This window comes from Notolabrus celidotus, chromosome 7, assembly GCF_009762535.1.
Source record: "Notolabrus celidotus isolate fNotCel1 chromosome 7, fNotCel1.pri, whole genome shotgun sequence".
Classification (NCBI taxonomy): domain Eukaryota; kingdom Metazoa; phylum Chordata; class Actinopteri; order Labriformes; family Labridae; genus Notolabrus; species Notolabrus celidotus.
In genome coordinates this window covers 32,031,703-32,049,360 of record NC_048278.1, presented here as the reverse complement: position 1 = coordinate 32,049,360, position 17,658 = coordinate 32,031,703, and the positions used below count along the sequence as shown (strand labels likewise).

Genomic DNA, 17,658 nt, shown 5'->3' with positions numbered 1-17,658 from the left:
GAAAATGTCTTTCAAAGAAGGCAGACAAACACGAGTTCTTCTTCTCCTCATATTGACCTCCTCCTACCTTTAAATGACAAAATGTGTTTTTGTTTAGACCCAAGTCTTCATAGATCATCCAAAACAGTATAATGACAGTATCATGTTTCAAAGTCACAAAAACAAAACCACCGACACTGCACTTAGGTGGTTTCTGCCTCCACGGCAGGGAAGGGAAATTTACTGTCAGTGTTCACAGCTTGTGAGTGTTGAACCGCCGTTTTATATCATGTCAGCTCTGATTCACAGCAGGATACAAGTGCCAGCATTCAGGAGAATGAATTTCTCACAGGACAGAAAGAAATTTGAACGCACGAGAAGAGAGTGAGCAGGCGGTGGAAAAAACTGGGAGAGAAGAAAAGAAGGAGGGAAAATACAGAAATTGTAGGAGGCAGACGTGGGCTCCCACCCTTTCCTCTCCTCACACTTCTGCCATTATTTTTTTCAGTATTATGCTCCTTTTCTTTCTCTCTCTCTCTCTCTCTGTCTGTCTCTCTCTCTCCCCCTCTCACACCAGCGCTAAGTGATGCAACTCTGCGGAGCAAGCCTGCAATAGCCACCAGTAGAGCGTGCAGTGTATCTCACGCTGACACTGGCGTCTTTACCATTTAGAAGGGGAGTGGTGGCGGCTGTCAGGGGAGGAGGAGAGGGGGAGTAGTCTCTTTAGACGGGGATTATTTTGCTCCTCACTTTGAAAAACACTTTCTGGACTTTCTGGACAAGTAATTGTTGCTTCAATATCAGACTCAACTATTCAAAAGAATTTCAGCAAACTGACTTGATTATTATAACAGAAAACAAGATACTTCTGCCTTGTGGATTTTCACCAAATCCATGGAGCTGTTAGGTAACCATATTAAGACCAAATATCCTCCAAAACACAGAAAGAAAAACAGGAATTCTTCTTTCAACAACTTCTTTTAGTTCTATAACATATATGTTAAAGTTGCAGAAACTTAAAGCTAGGGTTGGTAGTCACAGAAAACTTGCATGAATTTGAACGTAGCATTTCCTCAGGACTTTGTCTAACCTCTCCCCCCCTCCCCTCGGAGCTCCTCCAAAATGACGCCCCCCCTCACATGCACGATCGCCGCTGATTCGCGACCATATGATCGTGACTGATTCCAAACCGGTCCTCAGCACATCGTTTGTGTTTTGCACTACATCAACTCATGTCTCACTCAGCGGTAAGACAACACCAAAACATTCTCATAGTGAAAGTTAAAAACACAAACAAACATGAAATGTACGCGCAGGAGGCGGGCAGAACAGCAGGACAGGATTTGATTGGTTTCATAAATTGGCTCCTGATAGCAGGGATTGGTTGGTGTTTTCCCAGGTTTACTCCAGCTGTAGATAGCGGATTTATTTTGCTCTTTTTTAAGAACACATTATGTATTGATTGCCATCGGGGCATAAAGATGATTTTAACCAGCATAACAAAAAGTGTATCTAAATCTGACTACCAACCCCAGCTTTAAATAGTTGATGTATAATGTGCTTACAGGACCAGTTTATACTAACAGTAACATATGTCTCATGTAGGTTCAATTAGCATAACATCTCTCCAAAGTCAATAGTTTCTAACTTTGAACAAGTCTAACAGCCTGATCAGTGGACCAACGAGTCAAGATGTGACTCTGAATGTACCTCTTTAGAGTACAGTACATGCATAGGCTGTATAAATAATGGAAGTAGTATCTGTGACGTCAACCAGTTGTTTCGGAATCGCTGTTTTGAAGCCTGTCGGCGGCGGCAGCCATATTGGAAATGCAACCTAACTGCTGTTGAGCTAGTGTGAGGTACAGAGGCGGGCTTTGAGCCTCCTAGCAAACAGCTGCAGTGTTCCTGCCTGTCAATCAAGTCAGCTGTGCCTCTCATAATGGAAAACGCGTAATGTTAATATCTTAGAAACGGCATATATCTTATGAAAATCCCCCCAGGCTGTAAATATGTTTATTTCTGCTGTAAAGATCGGCTTTTTTGAACAGGTGTGTGTGTGGTTTCCGGTACTTCCGGAGCCAGCCTCAAGTGGACACACGATGAACTGCAGTTTTTAACACTTCCACATTGGCTTCAAGTCTCGTGGCCCGAGGTTGCCGCTTGGGTACATACAGAGCTCTGCAGTCAAGTCAGCAAAACTTCTTCAAAGCATGGCTTGCTGAATATAATTTTACATTTTCAACTTTAACACCTGTTAGAGCCATATTTGTATCGACTGTTTTATTTTGTTTCTTGCACTTCCTTGTTTACACACTAGATGGCAGGTTTTATCAAGTAGGGTGTTAAAAGGTACAAAGGGAAGAAAACCAAATTAATGGCAGGTGAGCTGCCTACTGGGTAAGCTAACAGTTTTTGACCGTCGTCGTCATCATTGTCATGGTGTTTTACAATATCTGTGAGCCTGATAGTTATTCTGCAAGTTAATGTTGGATGTAAGTGCAGATTGATCGGCTTAGCTTTATTGTGTAGCGATGTAAATGAACCCGTTTGATGTGAGTGCACGGAGTGTGGACCAGAACGTCATTAATTTGTTCGCTAAAGAGGACACGCGTCATCTCAGTGTGTCCCAGAAAAGCAGCCCCTCAATGGCCTATTGGTTTTGTTTCAGCTGGCAAAAGCAAGCCACTACAATACCCTCAAATCTTTAAAGCTCCAGTGAGGAACTTTGGGTTTATGTGGATTTAAGCACTCCCAGTGGAGAAAGAGGGAAGAGTTATTTATTTTCTGATCTTGTGTAAAATGTGTTTTCTAATGAAAATCTTATCTTTCTTTATTCAAATGTATAATATGAAATTCACAATAAATCTGTGCCATTATAATGGCTGTTTTTTTGCAGCAAGCTGATGATTGCCTCGTCTGACACCCACTCAGTGGCGGGGGTTGAAGGCATAGAGAATAACTACAAAGAAAAAATCTGTCTTCATTCAGATGGTCTGATTTGCTTGTTAGGTCATATTTGTAATATTTGGTCATGTTTGCCTTTTTATGAGTAATTAATTAGAGTCTATTTCATTACCATGTGTTGAGTAAAAAAAGCATCTGTCTGTGTTTTGGGAAAGGGTCATAGCCTAGCTGTAATAAGAACCGATTTAGTTATAGGTTCATGAAGTTCAAAACAGGAATGTAGAAAACACAGACTACATGACATAAGGCAGCTTGATGGAATTCAGTGAAACACATTTACATGAAAACACTGTTCTCCTCTTAGTAATTGTGAACATGAAGCTGAGAAACTTCGGGATATTGCTGAAGAGTTGATTCTTAGACAAACAGAAGGCTTACTTTGGGTCAGATGGGAGTGAGATCAGTTGGGCTTGGTGGAGTGATGCAGGAAGGATAAACCCAACTCATCTCACTTTATCCCCTTCTAGCTCAAAGATGAACTTAACCATGTATAGTCATGATACAGAGACTCCCAGCTGAGACCATTTTGGTGCAACTTTGCATGGATCATGTTACTCCCTAGCTGCAGTGGCTGCTTCCTTCATGGAAAACAACAAAGCTTAGCCTTCATTAGTTGAAAAATCTGTGAGTTTGAATCATTTTTCCAGAGGGTTTTCTAAGATGAGCAGCTCTCCGTTACATTGACTAATATGTGAAATCAAACCATTCTCACCTAATCTGAAGGTACACATGAAAATGTAACATTAATATCACATGGATAGAGAAAAGCCAAAAGAGAATTATGAGCCAACCCTACATATCCTTTCAGAACTTTGGACCTTTTTAGCATCTTTCAGCAGGTTGCTTCAATTTTACAATTCTGTTTTAGTTAACTGGACCACTTTCATCTGCTGTATTCAGCTACAAATCTCCATTGAATCCACTATATGAGACATGTTCCACACCAATCAGCAAACAGCAAACAAAGTAAGTGACCAGCTTGGCAAGATAGCTAGCTTTTAGATATTTTCACAGGACTTGTGATGTCATCCAGTATTGTGTCAGCTACCATTTGAAGCCTCAAGTTTGCCACCTGCTCCCCCCTCCAGATAAGTCTGCAAAGTAAACACCTTAATTTCATAGTTCATTTCATCCCTTGGAGGAACAGCCCTCCATCTGTTTCTGGAGGGTCTCAGTTTCACTGTTAATAGTAAGTTACACAGAGGTTTCATTCTGGCTCCCTTCATTAACAGCTTTTATTGTGATTTACTTGTAATTTACAGGTCTTAGCTGCATTTGCATGTTGATATCTGTTAAAGCTATTGTTGGTAGTCACAGAGTAAACATCTGTTCAGAGAGAGGGACTTCGAATGTCAACACTATCCTCCCAACCAGATTTCCTCTTAGCCCCCCAAAACAGATTGGCGTGTGCACTAAGGCTAAGGTGATTCTTGAGCCTGGTGGGACAGCTCAGGGTGTTGTAACCCGTTTCTGTCCATGGTTATCTGTGGTGGCGGGAGGAGGAGGGAGGCAAAGGACTCAAGAGGTTACAGGATACTGTGGACCAAGGCACCAAAATACATACATAAAAAAAATAAGTAAGAAGAAAAAGTAGAGAAAAGAGAAATAAAGAAATAAAGAGGTACATAAATAAAGATAGAGTAAAGTAAAGTCATGAAAAAGAGAAAGAAAAACAAAGAATAAGGAAAATAAAATAAACTAAGGTAGTGGAATAAAAGAGTTAAAGAGTGTGTGTGTTTGTTAATGTATGTGTGTTTCATGTTTTAAGTGTACTGTGTATATATGTGTGTGTGTGCATGATGTGTGGTCTTAGAGCTCTTCATTCCGTTTGTCAAACTAACATCAGCGTGTGCAGTCATGACAGTGCCGGACTCATAACCAATCAGAGGACGTAGTAGGGGCCACCCCTTAACCAATCAGGACAGAGGATTGGAGATTAGCTATGATTGGTCCGTCATAACAAGGGAACAAGGGGAATAATAACATTGCTTGATACAAAGGCATTGGAAAACGCAGAGATTTCGCAATAGTCTCAAATTACTCCACTTACCGATGAGTACCGATGGGCATTATGACCTTTTCTCCAAACCCAGCAGAAAAAAGCAACGTTTTTTACACCATTCCTACCAACAGCAGCTTTAATAGAAATAAACTGATTTGTGATTACCGCTAGATGTTAACCAGGGGGATTGCAATCCTCCTGATTTTACTGTTTTCTTAACATCCACCAAATCCTGCCGATGCATGATTGGTCAATGTGACTCAGAAATTTCATCTTGTGACTTTTTAGGTTTTACTGTAAACACAGCCGTATGATAGGAGGAGGATTTCTTCCTGTGTTTATTAGTTGGCAAACCCGCTCAAAATTGTTTTTACTGTTACCAACCTGACTGAAGTGGAGAAAGAGGAGTTGATGCAGGAACGGAGGGAAATTTGGGCCAAAAGGAAAAAATCCAAAATGGCTGCTATAAAGTTTCTGTAGTGAACGAAGGTAAGTCTAATATACTTTGTGCTATTAAGCTCCATAAGGTCTTTTAAAAAGATATAAATCAGTGGAGGGTTGTAGTTGAATCCATCCATAATCACTACAGAGAATTCAAAGAGTACATCACAGCCAAAGTCCAGTTCCCTCTTCAATTCCTCAATCGCCTCACTCCTAACCACCACCCATAATCCTTTGCACCACCATTGCGCCGTTTGGCAGCAGAACTATGTCAACACAGACACCTCTTCACTTCTCCCACCTCCTTCCTTCCCTAAGACTCGTCACCATCAGCACAGTAAGAGATCCCTCCTCCACCTCCTTGACCCTTCCATCCACCGCTGTCCTCTAAGGAGGGAGCCAAAGAGAGGGACGACAGATGAAGAAGTGGATGGAGGAAAGGTCTGAGTGCAGATATTCTAGGTTGTGTTGAAAATATGAAAGACAGGGAGAGAAGTCAAATTAGGAAATGCAAGACAGAAGAAAGAGGGGAAAGGGAAGAAAAGAAGTTGGACGGAGAAGGAGGAGAGAAGTGTGTTTAACCTTTGTTGTCAGGCGAGACAGACGAGGCCAAGAGCAGTCTGCATGCAAAAACATCAATCCCCTCTTCTTTCTCTCGCTCTCATTTTCTTTTATTTTCATTCTGTTATGTCTTTTCCTTTTCTCTCTTTCTCTCCATCCCTCTTTCATTCTCTCAGCTCTGTCATCCAGACCTAAAACACACAAACACATGCGCCTCACATTCCTACGTGCAGAGCAGATTCACCCAATTTGTTTCCACTGCGTGTGTGTGTGTGTGTGTGTGTGTGTGTGTGTGTGTGTGTGTGTGTGTGTGTGTGTGTGTGTGTGTGTGTGTATGGGGGTGTGTGTGTGCCAAGCCAGTAAATAATAACCAATCCCAGCTGTACTGTAGGCCGTTCCTCTCATTTTCGATGGGGAAACAAAGACAGAGAGACAGAGAAAAGGCTCCATGAAATAACAAAGTAATGAGCTGGAAAAATGTCAGTGGAGAGTTAAAGCAAGAAGAATGAATAATGTTTAAAAGCAACTGACATTATGAGTCGGGTTAAACTGCTATCAAGGGCTCTCCATGTGAGGGAGGTATGCAATTTGGAAGACGTAAATCCAATTTCTACTAAAGTCAACAAGAATTTTTAGGGTCAAACTGACTTTATGCCTATCCATTCTGCTAGCTTGCACTTTTAAGGGCAAACACAGTTGCTCTGAAGATAAATAAATGCCACGACCACCTTCAAAACTCCTTCAACAATTCCTTCATTACTTGGGTCCCCACCAGTTTTGGAAAATAACAACCTAATTTTATTCTGAGACTCCGGACTGAGGTAAAGTGCACCCATGAGGAGAAACTAATCAGTATTCCAAATCTTTTATCCCATCTGCTATCAGGCTTTTAAACTCAGACGGCAGTCTTTTTAGTCATTTTAAAGAACATTGGTATGACAAGAGATTATATTGTGTTTTAATCATTGTCTTATCTTACTGTTATTTATTTATTACATTAACTTATTGCTGTCCTCCACAGACCCTCTGGTCCCATGTACAGACCCGGTGCTTGACTTGTGACTTGTAGCATGTATATATGATGGATGTGTTGTAGATGTTAAATGTTGTATGGTAAGCTATAAATGAATTGCCCTTCTTGGGATCAACAAAGTTGTCTGAAAAAAGTTATTGAATCATGAGGCTGAACCGTTTCTACTGTAAGCATGTTGAGTCTTAGCTTGTAGCTGCAGTGCAGTTATTTTTTGACAGTGAGACAGTGTGCAGGAGTTTTAAAACAAAGAAAGTGTGCAACATTTAGAATAGATTTTAAGATTATTTTATTGGTTTTTAAATCTCTTAATGGTCTTGGCCCTTCTTATTTATCAGATTTGCTTTCATCATATGAGCCAGTGAGAGCCCTCAGGTCTTCAGGTGGCGGACTTTTAATTGTACCAAACGTAAAAACTAAGACCCACGGTGAGGCAGCTTTTTATTATCACGGCCCACACCTGTGGAACACCCTGCCTGAGGATCTGAGGGCTGCACAGAGCATAAATATTTTTAAAGGCAAACTCAAGACTTTCCTTTTTAGTCTCGCTTTTAACTAAGTTTTATTTTTATTCTTAACAGTTTTATCTATTTATTTATTATCTATTTCAAATTTAGTCACTTTTATTCTACTTTATTTATTTATTTACTTATTTATTTATTTTAAGTCTCTCGTCTTATTTTCTTTTAATGGTTTAATATTTTAGTCTTTTATTATCTTAGAAATGTATTTTACTTTGGTGATTTTAATTTCCTGTTTTGAGTTTTAACATCTTATTTTACCTCCAGTGTTTCCTCATTAAGATATCATGAGAGCGTTTCCTCAGTTCGTTCAGCAAATTATTTAGATTTTTTATTTATTTATCTTGTTTTTATTGTTTTTATTACTATTGTTGCATATTGTGTTGTTAACCTTAGGATTGTGGGGTGGGTTTGGGGTCGGGGTCGGGGCTGGGGCTGGGGCTGGGGCTGGGATCTTTTTCTTAATTTATTCTATTTTAAATTGTTTTTTCTGTACAGCACTTTGTGTTACAATGTCATTGTATGAAAAGCGCTTTATAGATAAAGTCTGATTTATTGATTGAACATTGAAATCCATAAATGGCTACAAGCAGCATGTTGCAACCACAGACTGTATATGGACGTAGTATCCGTGACGTCACCTATCTGTTCCTGAGCGCAGTTTTGAAGCCAATCTTCGGCAGGAGCCATATTGGTTATGCTGAACTCAACCAAGTTTACAGCTATGTGTTCCCGCCTGTCAGTCATGTCCTTATTTGGGCAAAAACTCGTAATCTCAATATCTTATGAACTGTCGCGTTAGAAAAAAATTCACTCCCCATACAGTGTGTGCTGATAGAGAGATTAGCTCTTCAGACCGAAGCCGTTTTTTGACATGTTTATTTCTGCTGCAAAGATTGTCTTTTTTGAATGGGTGTGTATGTGGTTTCCGGTGTTTCTGCAGCCAGCCTCAAACGGACGCTCGATGAATTGCAGTTTATAACACTTCCGCATGGGCTTCATATTTTGAGACCAGAGGTTGCCGCTTGGTTGCAACAACAGTCCAAATAGTTGCTTTAAACAAAAGTGAGGCAAATAACCAATCATGGTTTAGTACGCTGAGGTAGCAAGTCAGATTTTAAGCGGGGCCTGTGCCCCCTGATCAACTCTCTGGACACACCCCTGGTTATAGAGGTAAGTCAGCTTATTTTTAGAAAGCTACAGTGTTAACCATTATGGATACATCATTTACAAATCAATAATTAGTGTCCAATTAATTATTTATTTAGTAAGTAGCGTGTGTCTGTGATCTTCCCTGCATGCTCAGGGCTTTACTGCAGTTTGCAAACAAACGAGTCATGAAGCTGATTTGTTTGAGATCCGCTGGTTTAGCTTCAGCCACAAGTTGTAAAACCTCAGCAAGGTGTCAGCTCAAATTGTTTTGTTGCAGTATCTTAATACGGCCTCAGAACTTACACTTACTGCTATTAACTTCCTCTGCTCCTGTTTTAGGATAAGCTAATGTTTGGACAAAATGTGTGGAAGCTTTTAATGTTGTAGGTGCTGACTTTATGCTACTACCCAATGATGTTGATATATTGTTGACTGAACAAAGAAGGGCCTCAAGATTACAGGAGCTAGGCTTCATTACAACCAAAATAATCAAATCCAGGATTGCCTGATTGGATATTGAATTGGGGGAAACGTGTTGCTGTGCACTGATGAAATGATTCACATGCATGCATTGATTTTTATTCAGCCCTAGTCTGTGATCTCTGCTGCAATCCTAGCAACGGTCTGTTCTTCATAGCAACGGTCTGCTAAAGAGAAACAGCAGACTGCGGTGTAATGACTAATTAGAATCAGGTAATTTTAACCCTTGTTATCAATCAATCAATCAATCAATCAATCTTTATTTGTATAGTGCCAAATCACAACAAACATTATCTCAAGACGCTTTTACAAACATAGGAGGTCTAGGCCACTCTATTTAAAATTATGAACAGAGACCCAACACCAAGACAGGGAAAGACTCAGTCTGACCCCACCTTAATCCACTATGAGCATTGCACATCGCAGTATTTAGCTAGTTACAGTGGCGAGGAAAAACTTCCTTTAACAGGCAGAAACCTCGAGCAGAACCAGACTCATGTTAGACAGCCATCATGCCTCGACCGAGTTGGGTCTTGAAAGAGGGATAGTGGGGAGTAAGAGAGAGGTGATAGTGATGAGACGAGTAGTAGAAGCTGTTGCCGCTGGAGTCCAGAACGTCCACAGCAGGAAGACGTCTACGGCAGCTCAGAGGAATCTACGAGACAATGGAGCTCAGGGACTCCAGAAAGGTCTATGGTTAGTAACTTTAATGGGACAGGCAGAGTTAAAGTAAGTGATGAAGGGGTTGGGGGCAAGGGGGTGAGCTGGGATCCCAGTGTGTCAGTGCGCCAGTTCCCCCGGCAGTCTAGGCCTATAGCAGCATGACAAAAGCTGGTCCAAGCCTGATCCAACTCTAACTATAAGCTTTATCAAAAAGGACAGTTTTAAAAGTGGAGAGGGTGTCTGCCTCCCGGACCCTGACTGGTAGATGATTCCAAAGGAGAGGGGCCTGATAACTACATTATAGTAAGAATACATCCATTAGATTACAATAAGCAAAGTCTACATTGTTTGTAAGGCTGCTTCAGTACACATTGGATGAATACCATCAAAAAAAAGTCATGCTGAAAAAACTAAACTAAGCTAACAGTCTCTTTATTGTAGTTCACAGCTATGAGGAGAAGTCTATTTTGACTTTACAGTCATCTGTCATGGCACTCCATCCCTCTTTTCACTCATTATCCCCTTTCCTTTCCAACACATCTTCTCTTCTTTTTCCATTTGTCCTCTTTTTCTCCCCTCACATTTTCGAAACGTCTTTTCTAATGGAGGCCGGTATTTAGTTTGCCTCCCTCCTCAACACAAACTGAAAAAGAGAAAGAGCATAAGGCAGCGAGAGAGAGAGGGACTGAGGGGAGAGGAGAATAAAAAAGGGGGGAGAAAGGGAGCGATGGAGGGGGGGATGTCGGGGTGGGGTTTGTGGAATTTGCTCTGTGTTTGGTTTGGAAGTGAAGGCCTCCGTGCTGGGCTCTCAGGAGGATAATGGAAAAAGAGAGGGAGAAGAAAGGGAGGTTTATGGATGTGTGTGTACCCTCACAGGTGGTCGGCACATACTGACGAGGGGGCCTATTGTGTGTCCAAATGTGAGTGTGCATGTCAGTGTTTATTGGATTGTGTAAGCAGGGCATGTGTGCAGATTTGAGTGTTTATCTGCAGATGTTGGAAGAGATGCATGCAAGCTTTTAGCGTGTAAGAATCAGAGACCGGAGACCGAGAGAGGAGGTGAATAAGACATTCCTAAGATGGAGGAGGAGGAGGGGGAGGAAGAGGAGGAGGGGGGGGAGGAGATGCAGGGAGCCAGTGGTTAGTTAGCGGTTAGAAACTAAGAGGAGAAAAATGAATGTCTGGTCCAGGGCTGGGCCCAAACACGAGACCACAACCCGCCGACGAGCCGAGCGAAGGAGAGGAGAAAATAAAGTCAAAAAGAGTTATGTACAGTAGAGGAAGAGGAGAATCAGCGAAGGCCTCCTTCTCCACCACCACCACCACCACCCTCACCTCCCACCCTCTCCTCTCGTACGAGGCCTCCTGATTCCTGCCTCAGCCGCAGGGGAGAAAACGGGGGAGTGGTGCTTTTATAGCTGAGCTGAACCCGCTCAACCCATCATGTGTAAACAGCAGCAGAGTATGGAGACAACAGAGGGGCCAGGCCAGCAGCCACGCAGGGGGCTTCAAGGTGGAGAGGGGAAGGGGGTACATGGGGAGAGGAGGAGAGTCTGCATCAGCTGGAGTGGAGGGTCTCTATCTTTCCTTCTCTTTTACCCTTCCTTTTCTACATTCTTCCTCCCATCCTTCCTTTCTGTCCTTTCCTTTCCTTTCCTGGTTTATTTCTTTTCTTTCTTCAATTTCTTACTTTGTTCCGTCTCTTCTTCTTTACTTCTTTTTTTGATAATAGTTTTTTTATTTCTTCCTACAGCAGTTGTTTTTTTTACAGCTTTTTTTTCTTTCTTCATTTTTCTTTCTTCCTTCCCTCTTTCCTTTCTTCTTTCCTTCTTTCTGCCTGCCTGCTTTCCTTACTTCTTTTCCATGCCTTCCTTCTTTTCTTCTTTCCTTTTTGCATTCCCTCCTTTCTTACTTCCTTCTATCCTTCTATAGTTTCTTTCTTCCTTCTATCCTTCTTTACTTCCTTTCTTTCTTCCTTCTTTAGTTCCTTTCTTTCTTCCTTCTTTCCTTCTTTAGTTCCTTTCTTTCTTCCTTCCATCCTTCTATCCTTCTGTAGTTATTTTCTTTCTTCCTTCTATCCTTCTATAGTTCATTTCTTTCTTTCTTCCTTCTATCCTATTTAGTTATTTTCTTTCTTCCTTCTATTCTTCTATAGTTCCTTTCTTTCTTCCTTCTTTCCTTCTTTAGTTTCTTTCTTTCTTCCTCCTTTAGTTCCTTTCTTTCTTTCTTCCTTATTTCCTTCTTTAGTTCCTTCCTTTCTTCATCCCCTCTATCCTTCTTTAGTTCCTTTCTTTCTTCCTTCTTTCCTTCTTTAGTTTCTTTCTTTCTTCCTTCTTTAGTTCCTTTCTTTCTTTCTTTCTTTCTTTCTTTCTTTCTTTCTTTCTTTCTTTCTTCCTGAACTTTTCTTTCTGTCTTCCTTTCTTTTTTCACTTTTTCCTTCCTTTCCTTCTCTCTCCTTCTTCCTTTCCTCGCGTGTATCCTTCATTTTTCGTTTCTTCTTCGCCCCTAATATCATGTCTTTCTTGCTCCTCTCTTTTTGGATATTATCTTTCATTCCATCTGTTTCCCCTCTGCTCGCCATGAACCCACAACCCCTCAGAGTACCTTCCTTCATTGGGTTTGTCCTTTTGCCTCTCTCTCTTCTCTAAGTTTATCGTTTTCTCCACCTTTATATGCTGTCTTTGTTTCTTTGCTCATGAATTCATCCGTCTTCAGCTTCTTGATATTTCTTTCTTTCCTTCCTTCTATCCTGTTTCTTTACCTGTTCACTTTTCTTTCTGTTTCATACATTGACTCTGTCTTCCATCCTTTACTCATTCCTTTACAAACACACCATATAAGCACAACTCCCTCTCAATCTCTCTCTCACACACACACACACACACTCATATATGCCATACGTATGAGCAACAATCCCACCCTGCTGCAGACAGAGTGGGTGGAAGTGTGCTGTGAGGCAGACGCACCCAACGACAACAGGAAAGGAGTTTGCTCGGCTCCGGGTCCGGTCTGTAGAGCATGATGCAACGAGAGTGCAACCTGCAACATCGCTGCCCCCGCACACTTAAACCTCCACAGACCTCTCCGCCCTGACCACCGTGATGCATCTCAGATTAGAATGGAAGGGGTTTCAAGTGGAGCTGACGCACTCACGGGCCCCTCCTTGAACCTGCCCTTCCCTTTGGGTCCCTGAAGAGCTTGAGTTAGGTAAAAGCATGACCTTCTGAGCAGCTGAGGTTGGAAGTGTGAAGACCTGTTACTGATGGACAAGATGAGGACTCATGTCAGTGGTGCTCTGTGATGCAGTGTCGTAATCCATGTGGAGGACTTGTGAGATTTGATGAACCAAACTGCTGTGATGAAAAACAGGAATTAAAGGTCTAATTTCCTCCCTGTTTCAGCTGGGAGTGTGTGTGTACGCAGGAGTGTGCTGGTGTTCGGTTTCCTTTTTTTAATAAGCACACAAGAAACTTCAGCCTCTTTTACGCAGACGTCTTCACAGGAAATGATCCACCCTCTTCAAAATCGGATGATTTTTCTCATGCTGCTATGGTTTGCACTGGTTGCATGATATAAACATCAGGTCTTCCCTGGCTGCACACACAGGGAATTTTCCCAAGTATTTCCTGCTGCTTTCTCACATGAGCTGGGCTTGAAATTGACATTTTAGGGACTAGCAGGACAAATTCTGGTAATGTCAGGGGGAATTTGTTTGCTGTTCTTGTTCATAAATGCATCCCACCCAAGCGGCAACCTCCGGCCGCGAGAATTGCAGCCAGTGTGGAAGTGTTAAAAATTGCAGTTCATCGAGGATCTGCTTCAGGCTGGCTCCGGAAGTACCGGAAACCACATACACAGAAACTCAAAAAAGACGATATTTATAGCAGAAATAAACATGTTTACAGCCTGGTACAAAAAACGAGTGTAGTCTGGATCGGCTCACACTGTACGGGGGGGTCAATTTTTTCATAACGCAGCAGTTTTGAAGGTATTAAGATTACAAGTTTTCCATTACGAGAGGCACAGCTGACTTGATTGACAGGCGGGAACACTGTAGCTGTTGGCTAGGAGGCTCAAAGCCCGCCTCTTTACCTCGACAGAAGTTAGGTTGACAATTGGCTTCAATACAGCGTTTCAGAAACAGGTGGGTGATGTCACAGCTACTGCGTCCATTATTTATACAGTCTATGACCCCACCCCGAAAATCTCAGAAAGTATACCAATGATTGTTGCATGTGTGAATGTAAGCTTGTGGTAAGACGACCAACTTCTACACTAACACCCTACCTTGGTTCCACAAAGTACGGTCATACCATAGATTGTATAATAAATGGACGTAGTATCCGTGACGTCAAATTGCAGCGTTAGAAAAACCTCCTCCCCCAGTACAGTGTATGCCGATAGAGAAATTAGCTATCCAGAATACACTGTTTTTTTTTGTTGTACCAGGCTGTAAACATGTTTATTTCTGCTGTAAAGATTGGCCTTTTTTGAATTGCTGTGTATGTGGTTTCCGGTACTTCCAGAGCCAGCCTCAAGCGGATCCTCGATGAACTGCAGTTTTTAGCACTTCCACATTGGACTCATATTTTTAGACCAGAGGTTGCCTCTTGGGTCATACATATTGACAAGCAGCATTTATGCCAAAGAGGGATCCTAATCCCAAAGCTGAACAAAATAATAGATTGCATCTTAGCTAAAAATGTCCAATATTGAATTTAGGTTATCTGACACTCATAGTAGCAGAATAACAACAAATCATCAGCACACTATTTAGGGTAACTACAACTTTTAACTTGAAGAACTGAGAACTAACAATGAAGTAAAACCCACCAAATGTAAGCATTTTACACATCTACCCAACCACCTTACCTCCACTGCAGGACTTTCCATTCATGCATTAGCAATCATACATCAACTTTCCCGACTTCCCTCATTCCAACAAAGTCCGCTCACTTTAGTAACCCGCCTGATTACCCTTTGTGTGCACCATTATCCCATTCCATTCATCTTTCATGCTCTCTTTCACAACAGGCTTTTCCCCCAGTCTCAAGTGTGTCAACAACAACAACAACAACATGGTGACATTTTGAATGAATCCTTGTGCAGACTTGTTTCTTTAAAGCAAAGTGAGATGCTGTTTGTAAAAAAAAAGAAGACCACCACTCTTCATGATAACTTTGATAATGTGCCATATTTCAGATGTCCTTCTAAGAGTGTTGGTGTTGTTTAAGGTGCATGCACACACTGCGACCAGCAGTGAGAGTTGCACTGAGCACTGTGTCTGTCATATCTTGTATATGTGTTGTTTGTGTGTAACAGGAGGCAGACTCACTGTAAACCAAATCTACCCGTGGGTACAAAGAGAGTAACCTAACATAAAGTAACCTAGTCTAAAGACATCTCAGCCTATACTTAGAGCACACACTGACAGCATGTAACTCATATATGACCATCACTTGATAAGGTGTCCAAATGAAGCTGCTGATTTTCTCCGTTTACTGAGGGACTGTTTTTGTCTTTCTCCTCTCTGGAAAAAAGGAGTCAAAACTGTTGGAGGGTGAGCAGAAATCAATGCCAGGATCTCCCCAGTTGTTCTTATTCCTTTAGCCAGATTCAACCAAAAAATTTGGACGTGTATTGGCAGACTTTATTGGCTCTTCAAGGACTGCTTTCCAACCTTGGAAGAGTCAGACAAAAGTCTGTTTCTGCTTAATTACTGAAGGATTTTTGGGTTTGCTTTTGAAAGAAACTGAATGGAAAAAAATAGAAAAATGCTCCATTTTAATTGTCACATATCCAACTGGTCCCAGCATTTTCTCTTCATCGTTCTCTTCTCTTGTGGCTTACTTTACATTAGCTTTCCCCTCAGCTTTAATTTGTCCAAAGGCTGCACCAATCTAAATCAAATCACCTTTTTACATTTCTATGAAGTCTTAAAGAGATTAAACCTGGGCCCAGGATAGAGCCTTGTGGAACTCCATGAAGATATAAAGATCTAGGAGGAATTTTATATGACATCACTGAATTTTAAACTACATTAATTGCGTAAACATGACTTCAAATACCAATCATTCACACTTACAGATGTTTCAAACTGAAGGTTCTCTCTTTGTGAAAGTGGTCTTTAACACTAGTTTCAATTTCTACTCACAGCAAACAGCTTTTAGTACACAGTAAGTATCTTTGTTACAAATATGGCCGTAAATGTCCTTACTTTATGTATGTCTGAAACTGTCATGCAATACTTTCTTTCTTTCTTTATTAGGATCCCCATTAGCACAAGCATAAGCTTCAGCTATTCTTCCTGGGGTCCAGAAAACAAATTGGTCATTCATTTGGCAGATGTCAACACAAAACCATAGTAAGTAAATGAATGTTTTAACTTTCACTGTGCTCGAGATAATATGATGTACATCCACACATATACAAATGTACACATTCACATTTAATAAAACACTAAACATCATCTGAATGATCACTTATGTTACTAGGATCATGTGTTTTGACACGTCAAATACAAGAAAAGGGTAAAGAAGACAAGTATAATAATTTCACTCTTATCAAAGAAGCAGTTCTACCTTCATCCAAGTTAATTTATCAATATCTGTTTTCTTGTTCAATACCTCAGGTGTGGTTTTGTTCATTCTGTTTGATTAAGGACTTGATGTTATATCTAATGGTTCAATTGGTAACTCCCAATCATAACAACATTGGTCTGAGGAGTTCAACAGATAGAGGACCACTTGGTTCAGAACAGACCATTTAAACTAGAGTGACAGTAAGGATATTTTCATTTTCATCTGTAAAAGAAATAATGTAAATCTCCTATAATCACTTTGCACTACTGTACTGTATAGTCTAATGTATACCATAACAATAGTCATAGCCTGTTCATAGCCTGTACATACCTGTAGCAATAGTCACTCGTGTAGATAAATATTATATTATATTTATTCATCATTCATAACTCTGTATATTCTGTATTATCTATTTAATTTACTGCTAAAGCACTTCTGGTTAGATGCAATCTATATTTCATTGCTTGTACCTGTGACAAGCCCAATGACAATAAATTGAATCTCATCTAATTGTTTGTTAAGGTGAAAAAGAAAAGTCAGATTTACCTTAAAAGAGTCTGTAGACAGTGAAACAGCCTCCTCTGCTCTCTGTTGTTTTTCCAAAGATGCTTCTGAGTCTCCAATTCACACAAACTGAGGACAAAAATTCAACATGAAGCGAGTTTGTCCAGCGTTTTCTCTACCATCCTCGATCAAGTTACAAAATAAAGTAGCCTGCGATGTCGGTATCAAAATCCTCCCACAAGAGGAAAATATGTTTGGTGCGAGCAGCCGGTTTCAGATCCAAAACCTTGTCCTGATAATAGATTTTCTCTTCAGATTAAAGAGGCGTTAATGAAAGAGTTTACAGAAGCGGTGAAGAAACACAAGAATCATTCAGATAGTTGAAGATGTGAAGATGAAGGCTGCGATGTGAGCGTCAAAACCGCCGCGAAAAGGTAAACGCTGTCCTGGAGGCGCATCGCCCAGTTGCGACGCTGGTCAACTGAACTTCTACAGACTGAGAGGAGGGAAGAGGCTGTCTGAGGGAGGGAGGGAGGGAGAGAGAGAGGAAGAGAGAGAGAGAGAGAGAGAGAGAGAGAGAGAGAGAGAGAGAGAGAGAGACTCTGGAGGAGTGGAAAGGATAGAGAGAAATGCCAGAGATCCAGCTTCCTCAGCCAGCTGTTGACTCTCACGATAGTCTGTGCAGTGTGTGTGTGTGTGTGTGTGTGTGTGTGTGTGTGTGTGTGTGTGTGTGTGTGTGTGTGTGTGTGAAAAACAAAAACATAAGCCAGCCTGAAT

The 17,658-nt window shown here is 41.2% G+C and overlaps 1 protein-coding gene across 1 annotated transcript in view; it reads right to left on the bottom strand.

The window, feature by feature from the left end:
• LOC117815742 (zinc finger protein GLIS2-like) overlaps positions 1-17,364 on the bottom strand; it is a 46,402-nt gene extending 29,038 nt beyond the window's left edge. The window contains exon 1 of the mRNA XM_034687635.1: positions 16,924-17,364. The gene's annotated coding sequence lies outside the window, so the exon portion shown is untranslated. The remainder of the gene's footprint in view (positions 1-16,923) is intronic.
• Between the last annotated feature and the right edge of the window lie 294 nt (positions 17,365-17,658).